The 14,152-nt window shown below is 46.4% G+C and overlaps 1 long non-coding RNA gene across 1 annotated transcript in view; it reads left to right on the forward strand.

Moving 5' to 3' along the window:
- Positions 1-14,152, forward strand: part of LOC148128476 (uncharacterized) — a 32,055-nt gene that overhangs the window by 13,526 nt on the left and 4,377 nt on the right. The window lies entirely within an intron of this gene.

Raw genomic sequence — 14,152 nt, forward strand, 5'->3', positions numbered from 1 at the left:
CGGGAAATTCCTTATGGATGCTTCTGAGAAGCCCGGCATGGCTCCAAGGTATGAGGGGGAAGGGGGAGCGAGTTCAGCCTGGGGAAGTCGGGCTGCCCTCACCCCCCTAGCCCAGCCTACGCCAGCGCAGCAGCCAGCTGCCGCCCAGGGAGCCCCAGCAATAGGTGTGATCCCTGGGAGATGCAACCTGCCCCCATTAGATGTGAAGTTTGGAGGAAATCCCAAGGGTTTGGGGTTTTTCCTGGTACAAGTCAGGAGCTATATGGCAGAATATGAAAGGGATTTCACCTCTGAAGCAGCCAAAGTGAGATGTGTTACCAGAACCCTGGAGGGGATGGCAGCAGACTGGGTGGTGACTTTGTATAATGATAACTCCCCCCAACTGCGGAACCTCAATGTTTTCATGACTGCATTGAGGAGGAGGTTTGAGGACCCTCTAGCGGAGAGAAGGGCCAGGATCAGAATGAAAACCATAACTCAAGGGGGGAGATCAGTTGCTGACTACACCCAAGAGTTCAGACAGCTGGCATACCACATCCGAGGCTGGTCCCAGGGGGCCCTGATAGAAGCCTACAAAGATGGCTTAAATGAAGATATATACCACATGTGCATCTCCAGAAGGGATCCATATGATCTGCAGTTGTGGTACTTGCTAGCTGAAGAAGTGGAAATAGATCTAGCCCGAAGCAGACACAGAGGAGGCCCCGTATGGAGCAAACTGCTCCCCCGCGTCTCCAAGAGACCCCGAGGGGTGGTGGCAAGAGCCAAATCCACTGCATGTTTTGTTGTGGGAAGGAGGGCTACCGGATTGCGGATTGCCGGGTCAAGCTGGATCCAAAGGGAGTGCGGGGGCCAGGGAGGAAGCCCGAAAACCCCCCAGCCAAGCCTCGCGAAACCAGGCTAAAGATAGAGGAGGTTGTAGAGGTCGCCCCTCCGGCGGGAGAGGAGCTGGGACCTCCGACTCCCCTCGATGAGAGTGAGACCGACTCGGAAGATGACGTCCCGGTAAGTCCTAACCAAGGGCCCATGACCATCCCAATAAAGTTAAGGGTGCCCACCTCAGGGACCGAGGGGGAGATGTTGGCATTATTGGACTCGGGGTGCATGAGGTGCGTGATTAGCATGAAAGTACTCAGGGGCATGGGCATCGGACTGAGAACTTTAAGAACGCCCATATCCTTTTGCCAACTGGATGGATCTGAGGCGGGAGGTTGCCCTGCACATTTCATAACGGAACCCCTAGAGATGACCATGGGAACTCACAGCGAGACCCTGTGTTTTATTGTGGCCCTTGAGATGGAACAGCCTCTAATATTGGGATTGCCCTGGCTTCGGAAGTGGAATCCCCATGTGAATTGGAGAGAGGGGTGGATACAGGTCCACACCAATCAGCAACCGGAAGGGGAGGAGCAATCCCATCCAGAAGGGGAAGAGCAATCCCATCCGAAGTTTCAACGCCCGGCTGAGACAGCTTCCGCAGGTGCCGAACGCGTGGAGGGGGAGGAGAAAATCCCGAAGGAATACTGGGACCTAAGAGAGGTGTTTAGCGAAGAGGCCTCTGAGGAGCTCCCTCCTCATCGGTCGACCGATTGTAGTGTTGAATTTCTACCGGGGGTGACACTCCCAAAACCGAAGCTGTATTCGATGACACCACGGGAGTTGGAGGAATTGAGCTCGTTTATCGACAAGAACTTGAAACGTGGTTTCATCGAACCCGCTAGACCTCGAGTGGCGGCCCCTGTGTTGTTCCGCGAGAAGAAAGATGGCTCCAAACGCTTGGTGGTGGACTACCGAAACCTAAACGCGGTGTCTGTGGAGAACGTGTACCCCCTCCCTCTGATGAAGGACATGTTAGCCCACCTGGCCAAAGGGAAGATTTTCACGAAGTTGGACTTGAGGGAGGCGTACTACCGAATCCGAATTAAAGAGGAAGATGAGTGGAAAACTGCGTTCAACTGCCCGATGGGTTGTTTCCAGTTCAATGTTCTCCCTTTCGGCCTACAGGGGGCACCAGCCGTTTTCATGCAAATGATCAATCAAGTGCTCCACGAACATTTATACAAGGGAGTTCTGGTCTACCTTGATGATATACTTATCTACACGGAGACTAGAGACGAACATGTGAAACTGGTACGCTCCGTGCTGCACAAACTGCGGGCTGCCAAATTGTACGCCAAACTGTCCAAATGTGAGTTCCATCAAAAAAAAATCGACTACCTGGGATATTGTATCTCACCCGAGCGCATTGAGATGGACCCAGAGAAGGTGCGAGCCGTATTGGACTGGGCCCCACCGAGAACCCGAAAACAGCTTCAAAGTTTCCTTGGATTTGCTAACTTTTACCGGCAATTCATCCCGTCTTTTGCTAAAATAGCCATGCCCATCACCAACCTCCTAAAGACAAAGGGGGAAACGAAACCAAAGCCCAGCCAACCATTGAATTGGTCCATGGAATGCCAAGCCGCTTTTGAAAAGCTAAAAAGACTATTTGCTGCAGAATCACTGCTGAAACACCCAGACATGGATGCCCCTTTTGTGATCCAAGCTGATGCAAGCGATGTGGCTGTGGGGGCGGTCTTACTTCAATTAAACGAGAAGGGGACACTACAACCTTGCGCCTATACCTCCCGTAAGTTGACTGACACTGAAAGGAGATGGGCTGTTTGGGAGAAGGAAGCTTTTGCAGTCCATTGGGCCCTACTAACTTGGAGGCATTTCTTGGAAGGAGCGAAGCACCCATTTGAGGTATGGACTGACCATAAGAATCTGGAGGCCTTAAAAACACCTCGGAAGTTATCCCCTAAGCAAGTTAGGTGGGCTCAGTATTTCAAGCGATTCAATTTCTCTTTGAAGTACATACCAGGAGGAAATTTTTTTATGGCAGATGCTTTATCTAGAATGCCTCAATACAACAGTGTTCGTAAAGAAATGATAAGGCCGATCATGTCAACCACACAGCTGGCTGCCCCAGTGGTTACTAGAGCACAAAAGAGGAAGCAAGAGAGGGATTTGTCCAGTGACCTGATGGAACGATTTAAGGAAGCCTTGAAAACGGATGAGTGGTTCCTGGCAAATGCGAATAAGTGCACCGTTCGAGATGGTTTAGCCTGGGTAGGTGCAAAATTGTACGTACCACAAACCCTGAGAAGCCAAGTGTTACAACAAACTCATGACTCCAAGGCAGCTGGTCATTTTGGGTTTGTGAAGACCCTACACCTGGTGAAACGGCAGTTCTGGTGGCCTTCGTTGAAAAAGGACATTGAGACTTATGTAGTGAGCTGTCCAGTTTGTGCCTCAGCCAAAAGACCTGGTAAACGACCAGCTCTGTTGCAAAATGTGGCTAGGCCAACTGCTCCTTGGAAGGAAATCTCCATGGACTTTATAGTAGACTTACCTGAGAGTACTGGGCACACGGTCATCTGGGTGGTGACCGATTTGTTCTCCAAACAAGCACACTTCATACCTTGCTCCAAGATTCCCTCGGCGAAGTCGTTGGCCAGATTGTTCATTATACATGTCTATAGACTGCATGGTGTTCCTGAGCGTGTAGTTTCTGATCGAGGGGTCCAATTTACCTCGAACTTCTGGAGGGAATTTTTGAAGTTAATAGGCTCCACCCAGGGCTTAAGCTTCGCCCACCATCCCCAAACTAATGGGGCCTGTGAGAGAACTAACGGGGTGCTGGAGCAATATCTCAGATGTTACATAAACTATCAGCAGGACAACTGGGCAGATCTACTGCCTTTTGCGGAGGTGGCATATAACAACTCTGTCCACAGCAGTACTGGGTTTACCCCCTTCAAAGTGGCCACGGGGCAAGATTTTGTGCCCATACCTGAACTTCCTCGTGAAAGACCCAATGTCCAGTCGTTGGACGACTGGATATCTCAACTTCAACTCAATTGGCCGGTCGCTCGTAAAGCTTTGGACGAGGCGCACCAGTCTCATAAGAAATTTGCCGACCGGAAGAGAACCCCACAGAAGTCTTATCAAGTAGGCGACAAAGTGTTCCTCTCAACTAAATATTTACAGACCACCCAGAAATCGAAGAAGTTGGGTCCCAAGTATGTGGGCCCTTTCCCTATTGAGCGGATTGTGAATCCGGTGACTGTTCAGTTGACTCTACCAAAAACTCTTCGTCGTATTCATCCAGTTTTCCATGTTAGTTTGTTGAAACCCGAGCATACTTGTACATTGAGACTGACCCAGACCGATCCCCCTGTACCGTTGTTGATTGAGGGTGAACAACATTTCGAGATTAAAGAGATTTTAGACTCTCGAAAATGGAGGGGTCATCTCCAATATCTTGTAGCTTGGAAACATTTTCCTCCATCCTATGCCGAGTGGGTAAATGAGAAAGACATTAGGGCTCCTGAACTGCTCAAGAACTTTTATGCAAAGTACCCTGATAAACCATAGAAATGTATGCAATCGTTAACATATTTTTATGTTATTCTCTCTTACAGGGACTAATGTCCTTTTTCTAGGGGGTCCAAATGTCAGCCTCAAGATATCTCAGCCTCAAGACATCCTATCTACTACATCTTCTCTGCTGCTATGCTATGCTATTCCTTTCGGCTGTCATTTGCAACGGGGGGAGGGAGGACTTGGAAGGGAAGAGACCTGGATGTGTTTTGCATTCCTTTGCTCTGGGTAGCAAGGGGAGGGGGTGTATGAATTCTTGTTTTTAACTTTCCATTTCTTCGCTAGTTTCTATCCTCTTTTGCGCAGCTGTGAAGTTTTATCAAAATATGTCAAGGTCAACGGACAGAGGCATCATCACCACCTGAAGATGCCCACATGATCATATTCAGAACTTTTAATTGGAAGAGTCATTTGGACTTTGGGGGGTGGGAACAATTCCATTCCTTTGTATATGTGATCTGCGCGCCAATTTCTCAGATTCGGAATTAAACCTGTAGCTTCCACTTTGATTTCCAGTAAAAGGATAACTTTGCTCTAACCCATGGAGTCTGAGTATTTCTTTCTTGGATCTTGAAGGGAGCACACACTGACACAGGCAGAGTCCCAAAACAGACAAAATTTTAATTAAAGCTTTATTGAATTGTACAACTGACAATTTGTGTTAGGAGTTGTGGTCTCTTAGTCTCTTGTACATCTTGAGAAAAAGCTGAAAAATTGCTCCACAAAAAATTTGGGACATAGAAGCTGAGAAAGAGGTTTCAGTACTCAAAAATAGCATATAATACTGCCCTATATCTTAGATCCAAACATGTTATCTGACATCTGCTACTTTGAATCTAATAGTTGGAATTGTAGGGGTGACACAGAAATTTACATTGCATTTTAATTGTTTTTTATTTAATATGATTTTGCATTCCATTTTTATAGACAATCTTGTTAAATATTTAACTGTCTTAAATATTTAAACCGTGACTAAGGAACAAACAATTCTAATATGTTTATCAGAACAAAATTGGGTTTGTCAATAACTAATATTTTGGAGTTGATCTGGACCCCATTATAACATATTATTCTTCATTACTTTTTCAGATTGCTTCAGAGGCTCTGAGTGATAAAAGGAGATTCCCCTTTTTCCACCCATTGCTCCCCAAAGAAGGATTCCACTACCCAGCAATCGTCCGGCTGCTCCTCCATTTCAGATGGACCCTGATTGGCCTCTTTGCTTCAGAAAAAGAGAAGGGAGAGGATTTCATGAGGACTTTTCCTCCGATGCTTGTCAGGAATGGAATTTGTGTGGTTATATCACATCGATTCTCAGCAACTGGACAAACAGCACCCCTCAGGGAGGCCCTTTCTAAGTGGAGACAAGTCAATGTCTTTGTCCACTTCATGGAATATGATTCCCTCTGGGACAGAATTTTTCCTTTACATGAAGCACTTATGCATTTGCCAGGACCCATTGAAGGGAAAGTCTGGATCCTCACAAATTTTGCATGGTATAAAATAAAGAAGCACAGACTTCTCAAATACATCCATAGTATTTGGAACTTTGATTATCTGCCAAAAAAAGGGCCAACGGATGCTGCCTTTGAACCCTACTTCTTTGTGGAAGATCAGTTTCAAGATCATTATTTCCGCTGTTCCCTTTCCAAGCACGTCTTTTCTGTCAAAGGCAACAGAAGATGCACCCAGAAAGCCTCACTGGAGACCCAGGAAAAAAGGAAAAGGAAACAGATCATAAATGACCGTCATCGCTACAGTATCATTCAGACTTTGGCCTAGGTCATGAATGCTGCCTATTCCTCCAGATCGAGGAGGGGAAGGAAGGAGGGAGAAAAGAGGTTGGGGGCTCCGAGGCTGCAGCCATGGCAGGTATGGGGTCCCAATAGGGATCCATTAATCTGAGATCCTTTGGAGAAGGAACCCAAAGGAGAAGGAGGGGAACATCTCAACCTTCTTGTGCTACAAATGGTCAAGAGATTTGCACCATCTAATTGCTCCTGTCTGACGCTCAGGAATAACAGGGAGCAGATCTGAAGTTTCTGTCTAGCCTCTGTTAGAAGAAATCTCCTTGTGGGTTCAGTTCCAAGTGGGGAAGAAAGACGCTGGAAACATGGTCACTGCTTGGAAGATGGTTTAATGGTGGACAGGAGCACATGCCTTGGTTGAGGAAAGAAGGGCTGAGATGCTGAGAGTTGTTTGATGCCCTCTGTTGGGATTTGTATTTGAGCTTGTATTGTGATTGGTTGTCAGGCTCCCATGGACCCATGCAGGGGCAATTCTGTAGGCTGTCCTGAGTCCCAGGCTTGGTTGATCCTCGCTGGAGGATGGTGATGGCTTTGGGCAATTCCTATATAGCTTTACCTGGAGTAGATCTTTGTTATGTAAAATAAACTGGCCTAGGCCAGAGTAATGGTCCATTAGCAAAGGTGGGAGGGGGGCTGAGTTTCAGGGGTGGGATTCAAATTTATTAACAACCGGTTCTGTGGGTGTGGCCTAATTTGTGGGTGTGGCTTATTGGTAATGTGACTGGGTGGGAGTGGCTAGGTGGTCATGTGATGGGGTGGGCATGGCTAGGGGGTCATGTGACTGGGTTGGGTGTGGCCATGTGAACATGTGGCTGGCAACCCAAGTTTAAGTGGTCCTCACTTAATGACCAGGTCCTCGCTTCGTGGCCAATTGCTTAGGAAGAGTCTTGCTTCAAAGAGTCTTCTGAAGCCAGGGTTTGTGTCCTTCCTTCCTCTCCCTTTTTTCTCTTTCCCTCCCTCCCTCCTTCCATGTATTTATCTATCCATTCATATATCTCATTCACTTTCTCCATTCTCCCCCTTTCTTTATTTTTCTTTCTTTGTTCCTTTCTTCCATCTCTCCCTTTCTTTGTCTATCCCTTGTCTTCCTTTTGCTTCCTTTCTCTCTTTTCTTTCTTTCTCTTTCTCTTTTCTTTCTTGTCTCTCTCTTCCTCTCTCATTCCCTCTCTTTCTCTCTCTCTTTCTCCCCTCTCTGTTTCTCTCTGTCTGTCTCTCTCTCTGCCTCTTTCCCTATCTTCCCCTCTCCCCCCACCCACTTTGTGTGTGTGTGTGTGTGTGTGTGTGTGTGTGTGTGTGTGTAAAAGAGAGGCATGGATAAGTCTGACCAGGTCTGCTGTCTTTAAGAACCTCCCCAACTATGAACCTACCCTTTCAGGGGACACTTTTCCCCAAGTAGGACGAAGCTTCTCTCCAATGGGACCAAAAGGACCTCCACCCAATCATGATTCAAATTCATCTGAATTCAGGCCCTGGTCAACAGAATTCCCTTGTTCTTTGCTAGTTTGGGCACAAGGAGCAAACAAACCTGGAGCTCTTAGTGAAACCCAGCCCTTCTGGGTTTCTCACCAGCTTGAAGGAGATACTAAATCATAGATGGTTCACAGAATGGATCAGTGGACACTTTCCCAAATCATTCAAAATAATGAAGCCTGTTGCCGACATGGGTGCGATGGGATGGGTGTGGCAGGGCCATCCAGGGGTGATTGTTCGGGGACCAACAAAGGGGCTGCGATCAGGAGAGGGAAGGGATGGCAGGCAGATGAGCCATGCTCCCTGGTTGTCCCCCCACACCTATGTCCCCCACCGGCACGGTCCAGCAGCTGCGGTGAATCCCAGCTAAATTTCGCTGTACCGGAGGACAGGTGGAGAGGCTCATGTTCTCCTGATGCTGGGAAAGCAAGAGAGTCTTTCCCAGCACAGTGAAAAGTTTGCAACTTCCCCTCCAATAGGAAAATGGGCAGCTCTGGGTGTCAGAGAAGCAGCCCGCTTGAATCCTGTTTCTCTCTGCCACCCGGAACTGTGCCAGGAAAGACTCTCTTGCTCTCCCAGCAGTAGGAGAACTCGAGCCTCTCCACATGTCTTCAAGTACAGCTAAATGTAGCTCAGGTCCCCACCAGTCTGCATCTCTCCCCCCGCCTGGATTCATCGCAGCTGCTGGGCCTTCCCTGCTGGGGGTTAGGGTGGCAGGTGGTGGCAGCAAAAGACAAGTGGGAGGGGTAAAAGTGACCGGCAGTGGCAGGTTGGCGACTGGGCTCCGGAGCTAGTAGAACCTCACTCACCCAGGGAGATCAGGCAGGGCCACAGCAGAAGGCATGCAGCAATGGCTAGCCTGGCAAGTGGGCAAAAGCAGGCTGCAGGCGAAGCTGCGCATGCACGATAAGGACTGACTGGGCACAGAGGGGAGGGGCGGGAGAAGAGGGGCAGGGCCAGCCAGTGGTGCGATTTGCTGGTTCTCTGAACTGCGCAGAATCATAACAACCGGTTCTATAGAATGGACAGAACCAGTAGAATCTCACCCCTGGTTCCATCTCTCCAGACTTTTCTATTTAATATAGTCCTTAATAATTTAATAAAATAATTTAATAAAATAAAAACATGGCATTTCCCATCATTCCAGCATTTTTAGGGAGAGGATCAGGCAAACAGGCTGGTGTTTGGTTCCCACAGCTTCCTCCTGACCTCTTTTCCTACTCATTCTCTCACACCCACCCACATGTTTAGCTGCTGTCAGTTGGAACAAGTACACCAATCATTTTTTATAAGGTGTCATGTTCAGTATCTGTTGCTGAACAGCTGAATTCCTCTGAATTTTACAGAGGTCTCTTTAGCAATATTTATTGAAAGGGGAGGGAACTACAAGAATTCCAGTCATTCAAAAATTCCCCATTTTGAAACATACAGATATCATTTTCTTTGACTCCTGCATACTATCTAAATGGAAATCAAATAAAAGAAACATGAACAATTCTTCCACTATCATAATGATGCTATATCTCATGTTTTTACATTTGTTCTGGCTGTGAGATGCTCTTTTGTGTTCAGCTCTGGCCTCAGAAGGATAATGTAACACTTGGGGATGAAGATGCAGCCCACCAAACCAGCACTGGAGGACAGGATGGAGAAGACCTGCACAGCCACCATGTATTTCCCTTTGGTGCTCAGATAGGTGGGCACAAAAGTCACCCAGACACTGCAGAAGACCAGCATGCTGAAGGTGATCAACTTGGCTTCGTTGAAGGCCCCGGGCAGATTCCTTGCCAGGAAAGCCACTGTGAAGCAGATGGCAGCCAGGAAGCCCATGTAGCTGAGGGTGACGTAGAACATGACAACAGCCCCTTCGTTGCATTGCAGGATGATCTCTCCAGGCTGGGAGTGGAGGTCAGAGTCAGGGAAGGGGGGAGAAACTCCCAGCCAGATGGAGCAAATGAGAATTTGGGCAGCAGAACAAGAAAGGATGATGGAGTTGGCCAAACTCTTCCCCAACCATCTCTTCGCTCGGTTTCCTGGTTTTGTGGCCAGGAAGGCAAGCACCACCGTGATGGTTTTGGCCAAGAGAGAAGAAACGGCAACTGAGAAGATGATGCTGAAGACCGTTTGTCGGAGAAGGCAGGTGGCTTTCCTTGGTTGACCAATGAAAAGAGAAGACGACAAGAAGCAAAGCAGGAGGGAGACCAGGAGGATGTAGGAGAGGTCCCGGTTGTTGGCTTTGACAAGGGGAGTTTCTCGGTATTTAATGAAGACGATTAAAACAAGGCCTGTGGTTAGGAACAAGAATAGGGCAAAAGAAGCCAGGATGATGCCCAGAAGTTCTTCATAAGACAGGAAGGTTATCACTTTGGGGATACATTGGACTCTTTTTTTATTTGGGAATTTATCATCCGGACATTTGGTGCATTTTTCTGTATCTGAGAAAAAAACAACAACCCCATATTTCTTTGTCCTTTGCATTGTCCTTCTTTGGGAACAAGTGATTATCAGGAGCAATATATTTTTGATAGGCTATGAAATTGAGGGAAGCTTTGGACTTGAACGATTTCCTTTGTAATGTTCAGAATATTGATAGGAAACTCCATTACTAAAGGAAAATAATGAATCAATTAATCTTTCTAGAGAAACTTACGTGCAAGATGGCAATTCTTGTCATACTTGCCCCAGAGGTGGCTGGCAGATCAAGTGACTGTTGCAAATAATTTGGAATGGCCATTGGAGCAGTGGTGATACGGGTGCAGAAACATACAGGCATCACTATCCATGCCACCACATTGTGTATCTCGTACATCAGCAAAGGGAACCCATGTAGACTGCATTGCAATCCTCTCAGGAGGTGGACCTAAAACCATTCCTTGTGTTTCAAGGAACTCAGGTGTTCCTAGAGAAGTAAATGTGGAAGGAAGGACACATCCAAGCTAAAAAGAAGAAATATTTTCTCTGGCAGTAGTAAAGCTTGTCCAATCTGCCACAGCCACCTCTGTCTATCCAGCCCTTCCTTCACAGTCTTTTTGCTCTTCTGTTTAGATAAGAAATGAGGCATTTCGGAAATAAACCAGAAACCAATTAAGCTTAAAAGTGTGTTTTAATTCACACTTTCATGACAATGCTCTGGATGGATCCAGTTCCACCAGGCCTCCCATTTTCCTCTGGTGTCACCCACCTTTCTGAATGGAGAAGGTCCCCTCCGGACAAGGAACGCAGTCATAACAGCAAACTGGCTCTCCTTCTTGAGCCCTCTTGACAAATCCAGGACGACAACTTTACACACATTCAGACTGAGGAAAGGACTGAGCAGGAAAAAAACAAGATTGGCAAAGGAAATGTGTTAGGACTCTCCGTCTATAGAAAATGGAGGTAAAAATGGATATTAGACAAGATTTTAGATATTAGCCCCTGGTCTTCACTTAAGTAAATACAAAATCTCTCACTATTTCCAAATGGTTGGAAATATAACTTCTGGAAGATTCTTCCTTTAGTTCCTCTCTTTTGCTTTTAGCATCTCACATTGCCAAAAAAAAAAAGGACTTTATTAAATAGAAAAGTCTGGAGAGATGGAACCAGTGGTGGGATTGTACTGGTTCTGTCCAGTTCTATAGAACTGGTTGTTATGATTCTGCGCAGTTCGGAGAACCGGCAAATCGCACCACTAACTGGCCCCTCCCCTCCATGCCCAGTCAGTTCTTTTTTTGTGTGTGTGTAAATTTTATTTGAGTTTTCACAAAGAGAAAAAAAAATACAAATAAAACATCTTTTTTGAAAGTAGCGTAATCCCGGGTTACATTCTTCGTACAGACACAAATTCAGGTTCATGCTCATTTTTATATTCTATTCCATATCTTATTACTATTTTACATTTTCTGCATGGCTTCTCCCCTCTTTTAATTTTCTCAATTTTATTGTAATTATCTCATCTCAATTCAAATCATTGTATTTATATTTTTTGGCTGTCCTGTTTCAATTATCTATTATCTTTTCTCATTAAACAAAATTTCTCCTGTAGTTACTGATTGGAGTATCACGCCTTTATATCTTTTCCCTAAAGTTGTAACATTCAATATAATACATAACTTCCATTCGGATTCTGCTTGGTACATTCTTAAAATACACACTGTATTCTTAAAACAAAGAAAAAAATATAAATGTATATAATTAAAACAACACATTCCATTCCAATTCAATTCTATCATTAATATTAATATTCATTAAAATCTTAACTTCTTTAACATTACTTTTCAATTAAATATCATACTTCTATGGGAACAATTATAAGCTTTCCATAATTAATTCCCCTCCCCTTCACTTATATTTTATAAAACATTAACTAATTAAAATGTTCCCGTTCCTTCCTAATTCAATTTTCTCATTTATTTTATTTCACTTATTTTATTCACAAACATTTCACTAAATTACACTATTTTATCCCTCATTTTAATCATACGTTGTTTTCTAAAGTTATTTCTATTACTAATATAACAATACAATCTTATGTACCTTTACAGAATCCCTTTTTCAGTTAGATTTTCACCCATGATCTCTAAATAGGTCCTGTTTCTCTATATCTTGTTCCGGTCCTTTGTAACTTCTTATCCTTTCCTTCTTCCCTCTCTTCTTCTCTCTCCCCTTTTCACCCCCTTGTCTCTCTACCTCTATTTCTCTCTTCTTTATTCCCCTTTTCTGTTGCATTCCAATATTATACTTATTTTTCGAATTATTTTTCTTTTCTTTAGTTGTTTTTTTAAGTCTTAAATTCTCCATTCTCTTTCCCCCCTTTCCTTTTTCTTCCCCACATAAAATTTCTTGTTCATTAAAGATGGCTTCTTCTTTGTCCCAGTCTTCTTTTTTTGCAGTCGTTTCTTGTTGTTTCTCATAGTTCCAAATCTCCATTTCTAAGAATTGAAAAACGAAGCCAAAAGAACCCTTCCCTTCTTGTGCATCTTCTTTATACTTTTTCAGTTCCATTTTCAATTCATCCAGAAGTGGTGCCATTGTATAAATTTTTAAACAACCACCCGATAAGGCCCAGCAGCTGCGGAGAATCCAGGTGGGGTGTGAGAGGCAGACTGGTGGGGACCAGAGCTACATTTCGCTGTACTGAAAGACATGTGGAGAGGCTCATGTTCTCCTACTGCTGGGAGAGCAAGAGAGTCTTTTCCGGCACAGCTCCAGGTGGCAGAGAGAAACAGGATTCAAGCTGGCTACTTCTCTGCCGCCCGTTTCCCCATTGGAGAGGAAGTTGCAAACTTTTTCGCTGTGCCGGGAAAAACTCTCTTGCTTTCCCAGCAGCAGGAGAACATGAGCCTCTCCACATGGGATTAGCTGGGATTCACGCAGCTGCTGGACCCTGCCGGTGGTGAGGCAGAGGTGTGGGGGAGGGAGACCAGAGAGCATGGCCCATTTGCCTACCATCCCTTCCCTCTCCTGCACGCAGCCCCTTTGTTGGACCCAGAATAATCACCCCTGGTTGGCCCTGCCACGCCCACCCAGTTGCACCCATGTAGGCAACAGGCATTGTCATTTTGAAGTTGAGGGAGAATTTGGGGAAGGAGGTGGAGGGTCCTGCAGTGGCTGGTACAGGAGCACCATTGAGAAGCAGGGAAATGGCCTTTTAGTGGTCCGACCTGGTGTTCAGGCTGGAGGCGGGCCACGGGAAGTCAGAGCACCGAGGGAAAGGGGGATTGCCAGGTGGAGCTGGCCTCTCCTAGAAGAATTGGGACCATTGGGGTAGTCCTAGGAATTGGGTGAGTCAAGCCGCAGCTCCTTGCCTTCTTAGCTCAGGGAATAGCCACTTTCTGCAGGAGGGGGACTGTGGAGGGGGCAGGTCTACCTGGGTGACTCCTCCGGTGTCTTCGCCGGATTATTTGGACACATACAAGTGAGCACAGTTAAAGGCATTGCTGTTGCATGTGAGCTCATGCCTCAATCCACAGCTCCGTAAAGCCAACATCAAAAAAGTGGGCGATCAGGTGAACCTTTGATGCAATTCTCACTTGGATCTCGGCCGCTCCAGGCCATCCGACCTCAAAGCCCTTTAGGAGCCACCGTTCCCAGGTTTCTACTCGCCTGTGCTTGGTCGCCCCCTCTTCACCTTGATGAAGCGGTTGGCCCTGCCCCTCATCCTCCCCTCCCTCGCCTGGCCTAAGAAGGTGAGGCTGATGGTGGGCGATAGGGAAGCAGCCGGGTCCCTATCTTCCCCTCTCTCTCCCCCACTCTGTGTGTGTGTTTGTGTTTGTGTGTCCCTCAAAGCCACGGCTGGGCCAAGCCAGCAAGCTCTCCTTGGTGCTCTTCGTTACTTCTTTCATTTCTTCTTTTTGGAATCCAGACTGGCTGAACAATTGCCAGACCACGGTGGAAGCGATCCTCCTCCTCCTCCTCCTCCTCCTCCTCCTCCTCCTCCTCCTCCTCCTCCTCCTCCTCCTCCTCCTCCTCCT

Source organism: Notechis scutatus, unplaced genomic scaffold (assembly GCF_049901735.1).
Source record: "Notechis scutatus isolate UNSWTSFEM ecotype Mainland unplaced genomic scaffold, rNotScu1.2 NSCUSCF54, whole genome shotgun sequence".
Taxonomy (NCBI): domain Eukaryota; kingdom Metazoa; phylum Chordata; class Lepidosauria; order Squamata; family Elapidae; genus Notechis; species Notechis scutatus.